Here is a 17,617-nt window from a genome sequence, read left to right on the forward strand (position 1 = left end):
CTCGTGNAACATGTCGTGCAACTCTAATCCACTTGGTAACAGTTCTAATGGGTGTTAACAAAGGTTCTAGTTGAGTCATACCTTCTTGGACAGACAAATTCAGAATATGAGCACAACAACGAACATGTAATAGTGCACCGTCTATAAGCAAGGGAAGCTCAGTATCAACTTTCAAGTAGTCGATACACTTTGTGTTAGCAGTAGCATTATCAAGAGACAAAGAAAAAACTTTGCGGTTCAAATTAAAAGTTTTCAAAGAAGTCATAATACGAGTTTTCAAATTGAAACCACTATGGGACTCATCCATAGCTTCAAAACAAATTATCCGTTTTTACAAATACCAATCATCATCAACCCAATGAGCGGTGACACAAATAAATGGCTCATGACAAAAAGAAGTCCACGTATCACAAGTCAAGCTAACCCGACACTCAATTGTACGAAACATTTCAATCAAATGCCCTCTGTACTTATAGTAAAGTTGTTGGGTATGACGTTTAAGGGTGTTTCGTGGAATACGTCTATACTGGGGTTGCATAAATGTTCTATTCCACTCCTCAAAGTTTGACGACTCACCATGATTAAAAGGCAATTCATCAAGGATAACATATTTGCTAAAACCATCAATCATAGCATCTCTATTATAAAAGAAAGGCTTACCTCCACCGGGTTCCTTACCGAAATACCCATGCAATTGTCCTTGGACACTGTCACTTGCACCACCAACATGAACATTATCGGCTGTCATACCATGCTTTTCTTTCAAATGACGTCCCAAAGTACCGGTTCCACCACCTTGTTTCCATTTGAACTTAGGAACTGGTTGTTTACCCATATTCTTACACACTAGGCAACAAGCATGATATGACTTGTTTAAATTTTACCCATCAGGTTGCCCGGCAACTAGTATTCGTTCATAATATGGCCATACCCATGAAGTTTCACCTCTACCTTTAGTTTCAGTTTGTAGACTTCCTTCTCCATCTATTTCAAAAATAAAAATACAGTATTAATTTTACTACTATATATTTCAATTCAAAACAAATGTATAATAGTATATTTAAAGAGGTAATTAATAAATAGTAACTATAATATGAAGATATCCCAAATAATTATACAACCCTAACACCTAGGGGATAATAATTGCACATAAAAACCCAATAATCGAAATAATCCTTAATATGTAGTTGCTAGTATAGTAGTATGTAAAATATTTAAATATATTGTAATGATCCTTTATTAATCCTTAATCCAAGCTTATATTACATTAAGAAAATGCCAAACATAGACTAAGTTGGACAAAGATTAAGATAAAATTATGGTATACTAAAACTCCTTAATCACATTATATCAAAAAATTGGGCCACAACATGAAGTCATGAACTCCTCAAAACCCATAAAGTCCAAACAAACCAAATTAAAACCCTAAAAATCTCTTTTCAGTTTCTCATTCAGCCGTCACCCTAGAAAAACCTTACCTGTTCTCAAATTCTCTACAAATTCTCAAATTCTATTCTGTTTTTTCTCTATTCTCAAATTCTCTTAATTTTCGTTCGTCGATTTTTAATTGATTTTCAAATCTACAAATTCGAATGTTGAAACGCCAAAATTTCCAGATCTAATAGCCAAATTCGATAATGGTGAGTAATAGCCAAATTCGAAAATGGTGAGTAATAGCCAAAATTTCCAGATTTCAGAAGCTATTTGAAGTTTGATTCTTTGATATATGATACATTCTGTTGTATCTTATTTTAGGCTTTGCATCTTGGGATATGAAGATTTTAAAACAATTTGACATATATCAAGGTAACTGTTTCGAACTTTTGACTCAAATTGATGCATAATAGGTTGGATTTCAAAATTGTAGTGTTTATTTTTGGGTGATAAAATTGGAGGTTTGTTCTTTGTTATGCTTTCTCGGTTTCTCCTATGGGTTTGACTATGTAAGTCATTAGTTGGTTGTTGGGGCCCTAAATCTGCGTTTTTTTGCCTTAATCATGGTGATTAATCTGAATTTTGTTATTATGCCTATAATTAATCACAGTTAGTGAAGTAATCAGATTTGTGTTAATATATATTTGCTTCCTCTAGTATATAGTTCCATCTTAATACTTGTGTTAGTAGTATTTGCTTCCTCTAGTATATATGCTCACTTTTGTTAAATCCAATTTCATTCCTTATGGTATTGATTTATACCGAAATGAGATGCAGAAATATGCTGAAAACGTAGTTGTAATTCTGTGAAGTTGTACTATCTCCTATGTTCTTAATCTTCCACTTTCAGTTCCTTCTTAGTAAACATTGAACATTGATAATAGTTCATTTTCTGACATGTAAAATTCACATCTGAATTCAGGTAATCTATGAATTGAAACCCAAGTATAGGAGTTGGAGTCCTTTTTTGACAATCACTTCTGATTTAAGTCAATCCGCGACTGTAAATTGCTATATAATAGTTTGATGCAAACCAGACTATAAGTAGGCAGTAACTGATTATGTTACATTATGTTCAATACATAACTCAAGGACCTACAGCCTACAGGCCATTATAAATAATGGTCGAACTTTTGTTCATGTTTTGGGTTCCATGTTATAAATATAGCTTAAATTGATTGAGGTACAGATTAAGGTAACTGATGTGGAAATTTTATGGAATATTACAGCTGAACTTCTAGGATTTCCAGATTACATTCCACCATTTTCAAGAGCAAGTGATTATGATATTACTAAGGGAGTTAATTTTGCATATGGAGCAGCTGGTATTAGAGATGAAACTGGAAATTATCTGGTATACACTTCCTTTTTTATTTCAGCAATATAATCAATAACCCTCTCAGGTTGTCTTCTTTGACTATCTTAGTATTTTTTGTTTGTATAACTATTTTAGTATCTTACACTATGGATTTGTGATTATAATTAGGATTAATAACTAAAAATTTATGTTAATAGTATAGATGTTCCTCTAGATTATCATGTTGTCAATCTTAAAATTCTGAAATTAAGAGTGTATAAATAGTATGTTAATAGTATATTTGAAAAAAAAAAACAGCAATTGTCATGCTTAATAAAAATATCACTGTATACTATTAAATAAAATAAAAATCCTAACTTTTTTTGCTATTTGTCATGCTTAATAAAAAAAAGTTAATAAAAATCCTAATAAAGAAAAGTTAATAGTATATAATCAAAAGTAATACTTAATCTGTGAATTTGATTTTTTCCTTGCTCTTTTTCATGCTTTCTTAATTGTTATACTAATGTCAATTGTCAAATTTAGGATTATTATTCATGTTCATTCTATTAATATTAATTCTTATGGATAAGCATTACTCCATTACTAATGTCGAAAACTCTAAAGTATGCTAATTGATATTAATGTCGAAAGTAATACTAACTAAAATGACATTGATTCTATTGAAAATGAACTACATGTGGCTTTTGTATTTAGAATCAAACTTACTAATGTCCAAAGTGTGCTAATTTATGCAAATGTCAAAATTACGTGTGGTTATTCCATATTTCGAAAGTAATACTAATGTATTATACATTTTCATTAAGTATATAGATATAAACTTAATACTAATTAAGTACATGTTAATGACGTACCTTCTCCGCTAGACGGCCGAACTTCGTTTTGAGATGGTCGGCGTGGTGGAGGTGGTGGCATGGTGGAACTAGATGATTGGTGGGATGTTCGTAACGGTGGGGAAACTTGAACTTCATCCAAGTGTTGTCCATACTCATTAACATTTTGGGTGTTAATCTCAAATTGGTCCATTTTTTTGGTTTTTGTAGGATTTTTTGTACTCTTTTTTTGGAATTTTAATTTGTAGAACTAGAAAAATTAAAAATTAACTTCCACTATTGCAAGAGACAAGAGAAACGGGAGAGCAAGAAAAATTGAGAATAGGAGGATTGAAAGTATTAGAAGATAGGAGATGAGAGATGGTGTAGTGAAATGGTTAGAATTAAGGTGCTATTTATAGGAAAAAATGGGAGGGAAAATAATTGAAATTTACACATACTTTCAAAATTGTAGCTCCATCTCCATGAGAAATCAATCCGTTATTGTAATATTGATCAATGTATTTGAAGAAAAAATATCACTACTATAGTGAATAGCCTGCAAAAGTTGATAACTTTGAAATAGGAAGGCATGGAAGCTAGAAGATATTGTCGGTATAGTATTGTTAGCTGTTGTTGTATGATAATTGTTGAGTATGCAATTTATTTGCTATTTGATTTGACCATTCACTATAAGTCTATAATGGAGGTTTCAGGGATAAGGTGAAAGAATCAAGGAAAGAAGAGGTGAAAGAAGAGCATGCAAGGATGCCTTATCCTGCACAAAAAAGAGCTACTGCCTACAGCAGTAGTACAACCTACTTTTTTTTTATTTTAGGTGAAGCAGTACAGCTTACTTGCCATGCCAAGTTGCATTTGCTTTTGACAATTGCACCACATCAGGAGAGGAGTAAAGAAGTTGTTGCCAACTGCCAAGTTGTTGGCTTGTTGCATTTGCTTTTGAGTGTAATAAGATTATTTTTGTTGTTTCTGTTTGCATGTCCAACTTATTATGTTTTGTTCAAGTAACTGTAATGGGCCAGTTAAATTACAATTATTGGGCCACAAAAATTACAAGTCAGATTTATTCAATGCATAAATGTAGGGTGAAAAATTACAACTATTGGGCCAAGAAAATTTGGCGGGCTGGGCTGGGCTCGTTACGGTCTGGGTTGGTCTGGGCCACGGTTTGGTTAGCGGTCTGGGCTGGGCTGGTTATATGACTGGGCTGGTTTGTGGGTTGGGCTGGGTGGGCTCGTAGGTGGGCTGGGCTGGTTACTTGGACTGGGCTGGACGGTTTCTTCACCGGGCTTTTATGGGCTGGGCCAAAATTTAACAGCCCACGGACCATCCACTATTTTCACGGGCCTCATGGGCTTGGTCCGGGCTAGTCACGGGCTTAGCCCGCAAGGCCCACGACACGGGCTGGGATGGGCGGGCTGGGCAGGCCTGCACTGTTGGCCACCTCTACTCAAGTGTAATCCTTAGTGGCAAACCTAGACAATTCTATGAACTTGATATAATACTCAGAGATAGTCATGCTCCCCATCCTAAGGTTATGAACTCCTGAGCCTTTTGTTTTCTCATAAAAGCAGGGAAATTTTTTCCTCTTAAAATATAAATAAAGGAATTCCAATTAAATCCTTCAAAATAACTAAGTCTAATCCCATTCTCTTTCCACCATAAGTTAGCCTCATCTTTCAGATACCGTACAACTTGGCCTACTCAAGACAATTCACAGCCCCGAAAATCTTTTCAAACTCCCTAATCCAATTCTCTAAGAAGGTAGGATCAACTTACCCCTTAAAGAACAATGGTTTAACCTTGGCTAGTCTCTCAGACATGTCCTAGCAGAATCGAGACACTTAGCTCTTTCCTGAGTCAGTTTCTCCATCAAAAGGTGAATAACAACAGCTAAGTTGTTACCACTAGCCATTCTATTTCGCGACGTTAAATTTAACATTACTCTACTTTAGGTTTCAATACATAACTTACATGTCATTCTCTAGGAAGGCAACATTTGATTTGATCATACAATATTGCATCAACAAACAATCCTCATAACATTAAGTTCACACACTATGAACCATAACAATCATATATTGACGCATGAATATATATTCACATTAATAATCACATATGGATCAAATGAAACCAATCACAATAAATAAAATATTCCCCTTTTCGCTTACTAAAATATATTCTCACTCAACTCTAATAATTGAATAATAACTTTTATTCCTCGAACGATAATAAGAATATTTTTTTCAATCCAAAATAACCAACTTATATTATTCCTCAACAATATAAAGATGCTAAATAAGGAAATTTAAACCATTATAGCTTAGCTACTTATTCAATTACTAACCTTAGAACACAAATAAATAGTATTGATTATTTTCTTTATAATTTTATGGAGTAAACATTTCATCTTCCAAGTCTCCAGAGTCTTCACTAGAATAATAATAATCTGAATTCCTAGGTCTAGTAGATCTTCGAATCCCTTTGGGTTGAGGTCCATCCTCTTCTAACTTTAAATCACTAAGATCACTAAGATAAGATCTCCAAGTGGCATTGTAAATTTTCTTTCAGGTTTGCCCTCTAGTATGATCGAACTCTTGAAATACCTCGTTATCTCTATTAGGAATGCCTACTTTCAAGACACAACGCATAACAAGGTCTAAACTGATGTAGCTCTCACTATCATACTCATAACCAACATCACTCTTATAATCACTCAATACATTAGGGTTGTAGTAGCTCTCTACTCTAGTATCTTGTCTATTAGACATGCTAGAGGTCTACAAAAAATTAACATTAACTTCTATAAGCAATTAGTACTCTCACTTAACATATAATCCCAACAATAACAGTGAGTAAGCATAACCAACAACATAAGTATAGGAATAACATAAACAGTTAGCAGGCAAGAAAAATCTAATCATACTGAACAAACTATTTAATGCAGACATATAATATTTCTATCTTATACGTCATTCCTATACTACCCATCTCTCATAAAATAATAAAGTAAAAAAAAAAAAAACTAGAAGCATTGAAATAAATAATATATATAATTTTTTTTAGATTTATAAAAGACCGAAAAAATGAAATAATAAGGTTCTAAAATTTTGAACCAAAAAATATTCGAAAAAAAAAAAATGTTTTGGTCCTTCAAAGAAAATAATTGGAACCAAAATAAAATGAAATATTTAAAATCTCGAAATCTTGACAATTGTTTCAAAAAGTAATTTGAACACAACGAATAAGTAGGAGCTCAATTCTAAGAAATTCATTTTAAGTAACTAGCTAGTTAATCGTCTAAGAATTTAAAGTTGGAACGAAAAGCCAATAAAAACCTAAATCTCCCAAATACCACTTTGTAGCACCCCGACGATTCTCTATTTTGCAAAATACCTTTCAAATATAGAACTTAGAGAATCATCAAACCATTATCGCCCGTGTGATAACGTATTGGCTTATTCAGAATTTTGCAGCAGAAAACATAATAAATAAACTTTATAAACAAAACATAGTCAACTACAAAGTCAACTCCAAAAAGTCAAACCAACAAAGTCAAAGTCAAATTTAAAACCAAACCAACTACGACAAGTATAAACTTAATGTATGATGAATAGACTACACAATCTCTCCAATCCCGAACCCAATGGGGCATCATTTTCAAACATGTAGATGGACAATGCACTATTGATCCCTAGAGATTACTCATCAAAATGGGTCATAACAGAAGCAATAAGGCATAACCATGATCAACATACACAAACAAAAGCACGTAATCAGCAAAGTTAAGTACTACATAACAAAAAAATCCTAATATAATACTATTACATACTGTTATGGCTGAATTTTTTAACAGGATGACATTGACGCGATGATTCGATGACGTAATACCATCTGACGTAAAGACACAGAAGATGCAAACCGAAGACACAGCGAAGGATGCAAGATTGAGAGCAGTGCATTGAATGGTAACGGTCCAGCCAAATAAGGCAAGAGCATTATAAGCCATAAATTCAGCCGTTAAAGGGGACAACATTAAGACGTTGGAGCGTGAGCATAGAAGATTCTTCATGATTCAAGCATAGAGATTAATGTAATAATTAGTGAATTTATTTTTGTATTTGTTGGGGGAAAAATGCCAAAGAAAGAAGAAGGCATATAAAAGGGAGAGAGAGGTCAATGACAAGTTTTTTACGCGATATTGTGAGAAAGACATTAGAGCGAACTAAGCATTCTTGAAAACGACAATCAGTCACGAAGAAAGATAGTGAACTATATTAGTTTGGTGGATCTCCAACCACCCGCGGTTTTTTACCCACCTTCATTGGGGTTTTCCGCGTCACCACTTTTGTGTGTTCATCCCCTTTGACTCCCCTTTGCATTCTTTTGTCGCATCAGCTTTGACATCATCTGGTTGACACGTCCCACAAACTTTAATTTCATCATAAGTGATAAATTTTAGCATAAAAAATTTGGCGCCCACCATGGGGCATAACCAGACCATCTACTATTCAAAATCCGTCAAATGGGAGAAACACCTAACCTCGAGGAAATGCGAAGGCAGTACGAACAAATGAGAGCAGAAATGCTCGAAATAAAGCAAGCTAACGAGCGTCTAACTACCGACTTTACGACATTGCAGGAGAGGATCCAAAAATTGCAAGAGGAGTTAGCATCGTCCAGGGCTTCGAAAGCCCGGCGTCGAGAAAATCTGAATGACATCCCTTTGATGGGGAATCTTTCTGAGTCAGATGATGAAGAGCCTGAGGATAAAGAGCCCTTGAACAATGAAGAGAACGACCAGGACGAAGGAGAAGCGAATCTTATGACAAAGCGCATGGCTCAAATCGAAAATCAAAATAAGCGCTTGATGAAGCTCATGTCCCAGCTCCCTGGAGCGCCAACACCAGGCATCGTGGAGCATCCCGACGGCTACGCAGAGTCACCCTTCGTTGATAGGATCTCAAGGGTCGTGCTCCCCAAGAAGCTCAATTTGCCTACCTTAGCTGCTACTTATGATGGTTCAACCGATCCAGGCGAGCACGTCGCGCAATACAAGCAACGGATGTGGCAAGCGTCAATTCCCTGACATTTGGTAGAGGCATGCATGTGCAAGTCTTTTGGAGCCACGCTCACCGGTCCCGCTCTCAAGTGGCTGGGATCTCTCAAGCCAGGAAGTATTGGCAATTTCTCCCCCTAGTCAATAAGTTCTATGAGAAGTTCGTAGGCAGTCGCAGCCTGGAAAAGCAGACGAGCGACCTATATGGCGTCGTGCAAGGACCCAAAGAATCCGTTTGCGATTATTATAATCGCTTTAACAAAGAAATGATTAGCATTAAAGATCTTGATACTAAGACTGCTATTGAATGTTTCAGGAAAGGATTAATCTTGCAGTCGAAGCTATACAATCGTCTGACGAAGTACCCGTGCCAGACGTTTGAGGAATTCAAGTCACGAGCGTTAGCACAGATGAGGTTGGAGGAAGACGATGCCATCCTTAACACCATATCCACCCGACGCGCATCAGATACTCCTGCTGATCGGAAGGCTTTCGTCCCTAAGAAGAACAACTGGCGAAGCCACCCTCATAGCCGTTCAAACCAGGTAAATAATGTTACTGACGTTGCTGAAAGTGCAGGTAACAGCGTGAGGACGGAGTCGCCAACTTTCCCTGCTCTAGACTCCTACGGATTTTCTGTTGATGTCGGAGGTGTCGTGAACGCTTTATCCAAAATCGGAGCGCCAGTTCGTTGGCCAAAAAAGAGTGACCGTCCGGAGGCGCAAAAAGAACAAACAAAGTGGTGTCAGTTCCATCATGACCATGGCCATAAGACGGAGGAGTGCATCGCATTGCGACGAGAAGTCGCGTTCATGCTCAATAAGGGGCATCTTAAGGACCTCTTGAGCAACAAAGGTAAAGCGTCCTTCGGTAGAAATAGCGCGCAGTCCGACCCTCCTACGTCGCCCACAAACGTAAACCCAAAAGGCTAGCAAGAGAGGGTACCCCCTCGTCCGCCATTTATAAATCTTGCAGGTCAGCTGAGGAACGCATGGTCGAAGCAATGGCGATAACCTATGAGGACGACGTTTGCGACGTGGAGCATCACGACGGATTAGTCATATCCCTGACTGTCAGCAACTGCTTGTTGAAGCGAGTGTTAGTCGATGGGGGCAGCTCAACCAACATCATATTCAAAAGCGCCCTCGAAGGTATGGGTTTATGCGATAAATATATTACTAAAAAATCTACCGTTTTGGTAGGTTTCAGTGGAGAGGCTCAACATACTGTCGGAGAGATCACACTGCCAACGCTAGCCAAAGCGTCAACCTGCCAACCAGATTCAACGTTGTGGACTGCCTTCAGCGTACAATATCATCTCGGTACCCCATGGATACATAGATAGAAGGCCGTCCCTTCAACCTATCATCATCGCTGAAGTTTCCTACCAAATGGGGCTCCAAGAAATAAAGGGCGAGCAGAAGTCTGCAAGGGAATGCTATAGTTCGTCACTCAAACCCCCAAAAGCGACTATCTAGCAATTAAAGGATGGGTCAGCGCCCGACGCGCCCAGCGAGCAGGACGTGGATGAAGTGATGCTCGATCCATCCATCCCCGATCTGTCGTTCGAATCGGAGCGACATTGTCCAAGAGATACGAGGTCAGTTAGTTGATTTTTGAAAGCTAACCAAGATTGTTTTGCTTGGTCCCATGAAGATATGACAGGAATCAGTCCTGACGTCATTACGCATAAGCTCAACGTCGACCCGCTCACAAGCCTGTAAGCAGAAAAGACGCAAGTTCGCTCCTGAAAGGAACCAAGTCATCAATGATGAGGTCCAGAAATTGATCGATACCGGAAAGATCCGCGAAGTAAATACCCAGATTGGCTACCAACGTCGTGGTGGTCAGCAAAAAGAACGGAAAGTGGAGAGTCTGCATCGACTTCACGATTAAACAAAGCATGTCCAAGGATCCTTTCCTCCCCTCATATAGATGCAATGGTCGACGCGACGGCGGTCACGAGCTTTTAACGTTCATGGACGCTATTCCGGGTACAACCAAATATTGATGCATCCGGACGACCAGGAAAAGACCGCGTTTGTTACGATAAAGGTATATATTGTTACAAGGTTATGCCTTTTGGTTTGAAAAATGCAGGTGCCACTATCAGCGACTGGTTAATCAAATGTTTAAAGATCAACTGGGTGACAATGGAAGTGTACATCGACGATATGCTCGTCAAATCCAAGCAGCAGGCGATCACATTCAACATCTGTCGGAGGCTTTCGACGTATTACGAAGGTATGGCATGAAATTAAACCTACTAATGCACCTTTGGAGTGTCCGCAGGAAAATTTCTAGGGTACGTCGTGACCAACGAGGAATTGAGCCAGCCAAGATCAAATAAAAGCCATCATCAACATTCAGTCCCCAGAAGCGTCAAGGAAGTGCAAAAGTTGACGGTCGCGTAGCTGCGTTAAATCGTTTCATATCCCGGTCATCTAGAAATGTCACTATTTTATGACGTCCTGAGAAAGAACAAGGGCTTCGATGGACGCAACAACACGAAGACGCGCTGAAAACTAAAAGCTACTTAGCGTCGCCACCATTATTGTCGAAACCAAATATCGGGGAAACGTTGCAGCTCTATCTCGCGGTAAGTAACGTGTCCGTCAGCGCTGTCCTGACGCGGGAAGCGGAGAGCCAGCAGCTACCAATCTACTATGTCAGTAAGTCTCTGCTAGACGCGGAGACCAGGTATTCTTCATTAAAAACTCATTTTAGCCATAGTCGTAGCTGTTAAAAACTTAGGCACTATTTTGAAACACATACTGTTGTCGTTATGACTAATTATCCTATCAAGTCTGTCTTGCGACATCCGGAATTGACAGGTCGCATGAGCAAGTGGGCAATAGCACTCAGCGCGTACGATATCCAGTTTCATCCAAGAGCGCTGTCAAGTCACAAGCTTTGGCAGATTTTGTGGCAGACTTTAGCCCAGAGCTAGAAAAGCTCGCAGACGACGAAGTCGCAAGGATTAACAAGTGAACGACGACTCTGGATATTGTTGTTGATGGATCTTCTAATTTTCGTGGTGCAGGTCTAGGCATTGTGCTAAAGTCACCACAAGGGGGAAGATAGTACGAGCCATTTGCTGTGAATTTAGAGCGACGAATAACGAAGCCGAGTACGAGGCGCTCATAGCCGGAATGACGTTAGCAGAAGACATGGGAGCGAAAGCATTGAAAGTCTTCAACGATTCACTATTGATAGTCAGCCAAGTCAAAGGCGAATTCGCAGCAAAAGACTCTAAAATGGCCATGTATTTAGAAATAGCTCAGAGTAAAAGTAAAGTGTTTAATTCGTTTGACATTTTGCAGATACCTAGGGACAAATACACAAGCGGATGCATTGGCCAACTCGGATCTTCTTTAAGGGACGTTTCGTTTACGTCCGTCCCTATTGTTCATTTGACAAACCCTGCTATCGCTAGGAGTATGGGACGCTGTCACAACGACGACCGTCAGCCTCGAGACAATCATGGGGTCGTCAATAATGTTGACAATCCCGCACCAGAAAGCGACCCTGACGACGAGGAAGTAAGTGTCAGTTGGACAAAACCATTTTATGATTTCCTTGCTAATGATGTACTCCCAACAGATAAGGCGGAAGCACGCAGAATTCGATTCAAGGCGTCGCGATACGTACTCATTCAAGGAGTACTTTCAAAAATTCGGCCGCAGGCCCCCACCTACGTTGTTTGGAAAGGAGCATGGGGGCAAGTCCTGAAGGACATGCATGACGCACTTGTGGAATCATTCAGGAGGACGCAGCTTGTCAAAGAGTATTGCGCATGGGCTATTATTGGCCAACAATGAGGAAAGGACGCAATAAGGTATGTCGCCAAATGTGATAGTTGTCAACGACATGCAGGTATGACGCACAAACCTTGTGAACTTTTGCATCCTACTCTAACACCTTGGCCTTTCATGAAGTGGGGCATGGACATAGTTGGTAAATTACCTCCAGCCCCAGGTCAGAAGGTCTTTATGTTGGCACTAACTGACTATTTTCTAAGTGGATTGAGGCAGGTTCTTTTCAACAGGTACGTGATAAGGAAGTGATTTCCTTTATATACACTAACATCATTTGCAGATTTGGCGTCCCGTCCGAGATAGTATGCGACAACGGGTCGCAGTTCATTAGCAACGAACAAGACGCTTCTGCGATGAATGGGGCATAGCGCTTGCTAACGTCAAGCCAAGATACCCGCAAGCCAATGGACAGGCTGAGTCCAGAACAAAACGATCATTGACTCTTTGAAGAAGCGGCTCCAGCCAAGAAAGGTAAATGGGCGGAGGCGTTGCCTTCCATCTTATGGGCTAACCGCACGACACCGCGCACCGCACCGGACAAACTCCGTTCTCACTAGTCTATGGTTGTGAGGCTGTCTTGCCTTCGGAGGTGAGCGTCCTGACTGCGAGATGCAGCCTAGCGACGGACGACAAACAGCGATGAGTTGATAACGACCTAGATACCATTGAGGAATTGCGCGACGCAGCGTGGTGCGCATGCGGCCAACAGCAAATAGTAGCGAGGAGTTAACAAAAACGTCCAAGCCAAGTCCTTCGTCGAAGGAGATTGGGTCCTAAGGAAAGTATTCCAGAACACACAAGAGGCTAACGCTGGAAGCTAGGTCAGAAGTGGGAAGGACCATATCAAATCAGTAAAGTAGTAGGCCATGGAGCCTACCAATTGGTCCGACGTGACGGAAGCTCCGTACCTCGTAGCTGGAATGCCACACACCTCAAACGATACTACTTTTAAAGCCTAATAAGCGTCATTTTTTTTATTTTTTTTAAAAAAAGAAAAAGATATCTATATACACATAGAGATATAGAATAGATGGTAATGCTATTATATCTGGGTCGCTAGGTGTTAGCGACCATAATGTTCTCTCACTGGGTACTTGTTAAGTTGCAGGCAAATTGTTCCCATCCAACTTATTAACGTCTCGACGATTTTCACAAGGCACCAGGGGCAGAGTCATTTTAAAAGTGATAACTACTGATGACATTTCAGCCATATCCCTGACGAACACATTTAAGTTTTATGTATTTCCTATGTGTATTCTAAAAGTCGTTTAGTCCAAACGATACGTCTGAGCGACCAGTGATGACTTTTATTAAGTCCAAACGATACGTCTGAACGACCAGTGATGACTTTTATTAAGTCCAAACGATACGTCTGAACGACGAAAGATGGCTTACTGAACGCCTGGCCATCCTGTAGGAACGTCAGAATAACGACCGAAACACATACATGCAATATAAAACAAAGACATAAGGACGATTTTGCAAAAGAACAAAGCATCAACGTAATGGTCACCCCCGTAGGTGACCCAAAAAAGTTTAAACGATAAAGAGTTATGGCCACCCCCATGGGTGACTTAAAAGTACAGTACAAACGGTCACTCTTTCAAGTGGCCTTTAACGAAAGATTGATTAATATTTAGATAAGAGGGGGATGGTATAAAGGGCCTAAAAATTAAACGGCAGGGACCTCTTCAGCTTCCTTCTCCTCAAACGCTTCAGCTGGTAGGATAGTAGTTGGAGCCTCCTTCTCGGTTTTGGGGTCAGGTCAGCCAAGTCCTCTTCGTCCATCAGATCCTTCATGGATCCCATGAACTGGAGGTATAGGTCAATGTCCTTCTGTGGCGTCCACGACGCCGTCTTCTTCATTAAAAACTGGTACATCAACTTAGCCCTGACCCTAGTCGTCACCTCAGCCTCGAGCATGTCCAGGTCGTTCTTCTATGCGTCGACGCTCGCTTGGAGCGTCGTGATTTCATGACGAGAAGACTCCTCCAACTTAGTCACCCTCTGCCTTATCTCTTCTAGCTCCTCCCCATTCTTCTGTAAAGTGTTTTTCATGTCCTCCATGGCCTTCTTGCAAGACTCCACCTCATCGCTTTTGGACTTCGCGTCCAATTCAGCCTTATCCATTCTCTCCTTCATGGTCAGATGACCCTTCAGCAGAGAGGAGATCTCCCTCTTAGCCATCAGGAGATGTTGAGAAGACTGCACAAAAAGATATGATACGTGTCACTTAGAGAGTCACAAGTTATTTTCATAATAGGCATAATGTCTGAAAAAGGAAATCGGAAGTCTATACCTAAAATAGGAGTTCCAGCCCATCCGACATTGCGCTAGGAAAAAGGAACCTGTCTGCTTCAGGCCATATGGATCGTTCCAATGACATGAAGTCATTTGGGACGGTCACAGAATAGGAAGGACCGCTTTTGTCTGGGGGGCTAGGAAGTTAGTCTTGCGTGTCTTAGACGCGACGTCCAGCTCGTCGTCCAAGTGAACGACAACCGTTGTATCCTTCTTAGACGACGCTGATGCAGCGTCAGTAGAGGACTCCCTCTTGCGCTTGCGCAGCATCTCAGCCAGTGCCTGCCCATCCAGACTCCCCCTGGGACTCGATTGAGACGAACCTGTCCGGAAGTGATTAAGTCGTTAGTCTAAAACCTTCCCTGGTAGAGTCCTACTAAAGAATACAGAAGAGGAATTTAAATTAGATAGACTAACCAGAAGCCATAGATGAACAACTGTCTTGAGAAGCAAAAAGAACCCTTCTGAACTGCCTGTCCTCCTCTGACACCTTCAGAAACTTGTCACAGAGACTCTGAGACTCGTCGCGATGCGACAACAATTTTGGGTTAAGACTTGCAGTAGAAACGATGCAAGAGTGGTGTTAACGACACATCACGAATTTAGAAAAACTGAAAAAAAACACACCTTCGGTATTCCAGCTGCCAACCAGAGACGCCCCGGCTTCCCCTAGTGACGATCTCTTCACAAAAACAAACCTGTTTTTCTAACCTCTGTCATTTGACTGTATCCCCCTGACCAGAGGCTCTAACCTCGCCTTTGCATGCAAGGCTATCCATTTTTTCGCTTTGACCCTAATTTCATAATGTAACAGCAAGTCGTGAAGGGTGAAGGCTTCGTCCCACGACGCCGTCACCCTGTCGATGACGCTCAGGATCCTCGAGACTTGGGGCATAATCAGCCCTGGGCTGATTTGGTAAATCTGCATCAGATCCCTTGCCAGGGGGTGAAGGGAAGTCTAAGAACTATTTTGAAAGGGTATTCATAGAGCACTACTCATTTTTAGGGACACGACTCTGGGGGTTCGTCAGGATCAGAATTTCTAATGACAGTACTCTCAGGCAAATTTCCTAAGTCTAAAAACCTTAAAAGGTCCTCTTCTGACATCGTTGACAGTTCATCCTCATTTTCAACCCTTAGTTCTACAGTTTTCTCTTTCCCTTTCGATTTCTCTTGGTTTTTCAAGAAAGTCCTAATGCTGCGTCTACTAGGTGCCATGAGAACGGTAGAGGAAGAGAAAATAGAGCGAATCAAAGGAAAAAATGAGCGAAAAAGTGCAAAAGTACCTGGTGTCAGCGATCGGTTTTCCGAGGGAGAGAGTAAAGGAAGTTATGGAAGTTGCCTTACTTAAAGAGAGAGAAAGATTTGATGAAGTGAGAGTAAAAGTTATGATTTTCTCAGCCGCTTAAGTTATTTATGCCAACAGTGAGCAATCATGACAATCGTGCTAACGGTTATAATTAAAACGGCTATTTAAAAATAAAACTACCTTTTGTATTTTGAGACTCTTGGACTACCAAAAATAACCGCTCAAAGCAGATCTCCTTTCCATCCATGCGTCTCTTTGGAAATTTTTCTTTCTTTAAATTGACAAGGGCGAGATTTCTTGCGATTTGTGATATCTTAATGACTTGAGTAGAATTTCATTTGATTCGTTGGTTTTTTAACAATTGTCTCATGGGCTTTGTGCCACCCCAATTCAACAATTGGGGGAAAACTGTTATGGCTGAATTTTTTGACAGGATGACATTGACGCGGCGACGCGATGATTCGATGACATAATACCATCTGACGTAAAGACACAGAAGATGCAAACTGAAGACACAACGAAGGATGCAAGATTGAGAGCAGTGCATTGAATGGTAACGGTCCAACCAAATAAAGCAAGAGCATTATAAGCCATAAATTCAGCCGTTAAAGGGGACAACATTAAGACGTTGGAGCGTGAACATAGAAGATTCTCCATGATTCAAGCATAGAGATTAATGTAATAATTAGTGAATTTATTTTTGTATTCATTGGGGGAAAAAAGCCAAAGAAAGAAGAAGGCATATAAAAGGGAGAGAGAGGTCAATGACACGTTTTTTACGCGATATTGTGAGAAAGACATTAGAGCGAACTAAGCATTCTTGTAAACGACAATCAGTCACGAAGAAAGATAGTGAACTATATTAGTTTGGTGGATATCCAACCACCCTCGGTTTTTTACCCACCTTCATTGGGGTTTTCCGCGTCACCATTTTTGTGTGTTCATCCCCTTTGACTCCCCTTTGCATTCTTTTGTCGCATCAACTTTGACATCATCTGGTTGACACGTCCCACAAACTTTAATTTCATCATAAGTGATAAATGTTAGCATAAACACATACTATACAGGAATATATATTAATATAATAACCTTGTAGATAACTCTAAATCAAGTAAATTTCACAACCAAAATTTTAGTCATTTTAAATGGAATAGTCAATGGCACAAGTTGTGTGACAAAGAACCACCCTTCCCTTTGGAAGACGAAATACAGGCGCGAACTCCGTATTCCCATGACCTACTATATCGACAAACGTTTAAAAAAAAATCGGACATGGTGATAAATCCAGTCCCAGGAAAAGCCATGGGCTACCCCATTTACTCCAACACTCTACTTGTCTAACAATTCAGACGTGCACAAGTCTAAAACTATTGTTATCCACGTTTCACATTACATGATTAACCATTTATTACTTGTTATGACTCACAAGCAATACTAATAATACAGCCATCAAACGATCATAAACTTCCATTTTATCTTAGGATTAGATAAGTGATCAAACAACTTAACAACCCAAGATTAATTCTAAGTTTGATCCAACCTTTG

The sequence above is a fragment of the Beta vulgaris genome, chromosome 3 (assembly GCF_026745355.1).
Source record: "Beta vulgaris subsp. vulgaris cultivar EL10 chromosome 3, EL10.2, whole genome shotgun sequence".
Classification (NCBI taxonomy): Eukaryota; Viridiplantae; Streptophyta; class Magnoliopsida; order Caryophyllales; family Amaranthaceae; genus Beta; species Beta vulgaris.